This window comes from Sinocyclocheilus rhinocerous, unplaced genomic scaffold (assembly GCF_001515625.1).
Source record: "Sinocyclocheilus rhinocerous isolate Xijiao unplaced genomic scaffold, SAMN03320098_v1.1 scaffold2167, whole genome shotgun sequence".
Lineage (NCBI taxonomy): Eukaryota > Metazoa > Chordata > Actinopteri > Cypriniformes > Cyprinidae > Sinocyclocheilus > Sinocyclocheilus rhinocerous.
Genome location: NW_015638937.1, coordinates 131773 through 136604, shown reverse-complemented (window position 1 = coordinate 136604; position 4832 = coordinate 131773).

Sequence of the window (4832 nt, the reverse complement as noted above, 5' to 3'; positions counted from 1 at the left end):
ACACACACACACACACACACTCTCTCTTTCTCACACACACACACACACACACACACACTCTCTCTTTCTCACACACACACACACACACACACACACTCTCTCTCTCTCTTTCTCACACACACACACACACACACACACACACACACTCTCTCTCTCTCTCTTTCTCACACACACACACTCTCTCTCTCTCTCTCTCTTTCTCACACACACACACACTCTCTCTCTCTTTCGCTCTCTCACACACACACACTCTCTCTCTCTCTCTTTCTCACACACACACACACACACACACTCTCTCTCTTTCTTTCTCTCACACACACACATGCTATTTTCCCGTTTATTACTGTGAAGCTGTTTCTAATTGTAGAATGCTATAAAAATAAAAATGACTTCACATATTTTTGTTATGCCAGATAGTGTATTTAGTGCTGTAACTGTGTGCTGTTTATTGTGAACTCTCTCGTGAGTCTCTCTGAACTCTTCATGTCAAGCTTCAGACAAACTTTCTTCAGGTGTTTGTTTCAGAGCCTGGTTTGGGCCACAAACTCTTTGAGTTTGAGTGAGTTGAACATTTTGGCATTGGTGGGGAATAACAGCAGACAACAGACATTTAATTGTTTGATCAGAATTATTTCTAAGCATAATTTAGCAGTGGCTGATATTAGGATCGTGTCAGAGCGTCTCTACTAAACTCTACAGCCTTGAAAATCATAACAAGCGATGTCTGACTTGGAAACTAAATATTTCTCTCCTTAAATATGAAGAGGTCAAGCAACAGATTAATGAGTTAATCCAAATTTCACAAAAGGATTATGGATGTAGTTATAATATAAGTCAGACACTGAAGTGAGTTGCTGTTTTTGTCTCTTGTGAGGAAGATTCATTCACTTGTTTTGTACACAGAGACATTTTGATCAGATTTATTTAAATGTTCATTTATGTAACTTTTCTTTCTATTTTAAAGATGTTTTCTTTGGATTGTTTGACTACTCAAAATACAGGAATATATAACTTAATTAATTTGAGTTTCTTGCTAGCTAAATTTTTTCATATATGAACATAAATCTGGCTCTAAATCTCTCTTTTCTTTATTCAGAGTTGATCTAGACGAGTATATGGAAACTAAATCTAAAGTTCTGTTCATTCTAAAGCAGTGAAAACTGCATCTCTATATTCATCACAAGTGTCCTCTTAAGGTGTACATTTAGGCTTTTGTTTGTTTGTTTGTTAACCTGGCAACACATCCTGCTACCAAAAAAAAAAACATTACTACAGTTAAACCATGGGAACCACAAATTAACTTTGGTTTTGCTACACTAACCATAGTTTAACCATGATATTTGAAGTAAAACTGTGGTTATACAAAAAAAACATGGTTACTACACTTTTACTATAAAAAAAGTATTTTTAAATTTTTCTTAAGGGACTTTTATTTGTGTATTTATAACTGTGCTGCCTTGGTTTGATGTTTTGTACTGTTTAAAAAAAAAATTTTTTTAAAACATTCCCGATCTGAATCAAATGATTCACGAACTCGCTTCGAAGTCCCGATCTGAATCAAATGATTCGCGCTCCGAAGCCCGATCTGAATCAAATGATTCGTGCTCCGCAGTTCCGATCTGAATCAAATGATTCACGAACTCACTCCGAAGTCCCGATCTGAATCAAATGATTCACAAACTTGCTCCAAAGTCCCGATCTGAATCAAATGATTCACAAACTTACTCCGAAGTTCCGATCTGAATCAAATGATTCGCGTTCCGAAGTCCCAATCTGAATCAAATGATTCGCGTTGCGCAGTCCCGATCTGAATCAAATGATTCGCGTTCCGAAGTCCCAATCTGAATCAAATGATTCGCGTTGCGCAGTCCCAATCTGAATCAAATGATTCGCGTTGCGCAGTTCCGATCTGAATCAAATGATTCACAAACTCGCTCCGAAGTCCCGATCTGAATCAAATGATTCACAAACTCGCTCCGAAGTCCCGATCTGAACCAAATGATTTGCACTCCGAAGTCCCGTTCTGATTTAAATGATTCACAAACTCTCTCCGATGTCCCGATCCGAATCAAATGATTCACAAACTTGCTCCAAAGTCCCGATCTGAATCAAATGATTCACAAACTCACTCCGAAGTTCCGATCTGAATCAAATTATTCGCGCTCCGCAGTCCCGATCTAAATCAAATGATTTGCGCTGCGCAGTCCCGATCTGAATCAAATTATTCACGAACTTACTCCGAAGTTCTGATCTAAGTCAAATGATTCGCGCTCCGAAGTCCCGATCTGAATCAAATTATTCGCTCTCCAAAGTCCCGATCTGATTTAAATGATTCACAAACTCGCTCCGAAGTCCCGATCTGAATCAAATGATTCGCGCTGCGCATTCCCGATCTGAATCAAATTATTCACAAACTCGCTCCGAAGTCCTGATCTGAATCAAATGATTCACAAACTTGCTCCGAAGTCCCGATCTAAATCATATGATTCATGAATCTGAATCAAATTATTCGCTCTCCGAAGTCCCGATCTGATTTAAATGATTCACAAACTCGCTCCGAAGTCCCAATCTGAATCAAATGATTCGCGCTCCGCAGTCCCGATCTGAATCAAATGATTCGCGCTGCGCATTCCCGATCTGAATCAAATCATTTGCAATTCGCGCTCCGAAGACCCGATCTGAATCAAATGAAATGATTCTCACTCCGCAGTCCCGATCTGAATCAAATGATTCGCGCTCCGCAGTCCCGATCTGAATCAAATGATTCGCGCTCCGAAGTCCTGATCTGAATCAAATGATGCACGATATGCGATCCAGTTGGAGAGCTTCTGCAGTCCACAACACGCATTTTCATCAAGAATAATAACCATTTTGCATCAATCTGGTTTAACTGAGTTTCGAAAAGCTCTGTTTCACCATCACTACGTGTCGAAATTCAAGAATGAATGGCTCTTTTAAACTGGTTTTTGCTAGTGAATCGCTTGAACTGAATGATCGGAGTCATGATTTTGAGTTTGAATCATTCGGAGCGGTTCCAGCGTAAATGACTCACTCAATTGAATCGGTTCGTCTGTTTCTCTTGTTTTCAGTCATGTTTGTATTTACAATGTTTAAAGTGGCAGACAATAATAAATATTCTTATTAGGAATAAAACTGCCTCATTTTTTAACTGTGCATAGCTGTAGCTGAATAATTAGGCCTACTACGCTGCTGTATTTTAATGTTGGTCATTGGTGGTACTTGGAGAGCCAAATATTTTCTCAGGTGGTACTTGGTGTAAAAAGTTTACTGGTTTAACTGATTCTGAGTTTTGAAAAGCTCTGTTTCACCATCACTACGTGTCGAAATTCAAGAATGAATGGCTCTTTTAAACTGGTTTTTGCTAGTGAATCGCTTGAACTGAATGATCGGAGTCATGATTTTGAGTTTGAATCATTCGGAGCGGTTCCAGCGTAAATGACTCACTCAATTGAATCGGTTCGTCTGTTTCTCTTGTTTTCAGTCATGTTTACACGACACTGTCAGCACAACTACTGGCTCAGCTCGCTAGTTTTATCACATTAACTGAAAGAAGCGAAAAAAGTATGATGCTTACAAATACAATATCCATATTTCCATTCTGAAGATAACATCCAACACAAATCTAGAACATATTCCGATGAGGTAACTGGTTTACTGCTAACTAGTGAACCACTCCATTAATATGAGGAGCTGCAGCTCAAAACACATGTTAGATGGAAACACTGCTTTATGATGGAGTTTGTAGCTTAATTCACTATATTTGAAATAGTCTCAGCTGCAGTTCAGTTGCTGACAGTTCAATAGAAATCAGCTGAAAGCATCCAGTCTCTCAAACCATTGAAGTGAATGTTTATCAGTGTATATTGTAATAAATATTTGAGAAATGATTGTTGAGTCTATATAGAGTGATAGTCAATGTAAAAAGAGCAGATGAACACAAAACAGTAGAACAACATCAAGTTAAAGAGGATAAACTTTATAATTCAGCTGAACTGTGCTCGTGTGTTTGAAACTCTTCAGCTCTTATCTGTTCTTACTCCACACATCTATTAAACGTGCAGTTTTCTAGAGTATTTCTTTAACTTCTCAGGTAATATCAATGGTGTGACCGATTTCAGATGCGGCCAAATGACAACAACAGTGTTACATACGCATATATTTAATTGTTTCATTAAAATTATTGCTAGGGAGTATTTAGTAGTCGCTGAATATTAGTAGGGAACATGTCAGCGTCTATTTGACGTCTGCTATTTCAGGTCGATTTCTGAAGTGTGGATCCGTGCACACTCTAATGGCTAATATTGCCCACAATCCATTGCGCTTTGACGAATGATTCGGTTCAGAACTACAAACACGAATAAAAAGCGTTAAAAAAACACGGCGGATGTGTGCGACCGACGGCATATAGACAGAGTTTGGGGGGGCAGGGGGCCAAGAGCCTGACCAGAGCCAATTGATTTTGCCAGAGCTATTAACACTCTGAGAAGGGCCGTTTCAGTACTATGAGCAGATATAAAACCAGATTGAAAAATTTCAGTAATACAATTAAGCTTTAGAAAGAACTGCAGTTGGTCAAACATAATTTTTTCTAAAACCTTTGAAATAAACGGTAAAACAGAAATGGGACGGAAGTTATTCAGAATAGAAGGATCTAGTGAAGGCTCCTTGAGAAGATCAGCGTGCCACTTCATTTCTCTCTGATGCGGTAGGAACTTAAAATAAATGTGGAGGATGTGAACCTCACACACGGGGCATATGTGTGACGTGTGTGTGTGTGTGTGTGAGAGGGTGTGTGTGTGTGTGTGTGTGAG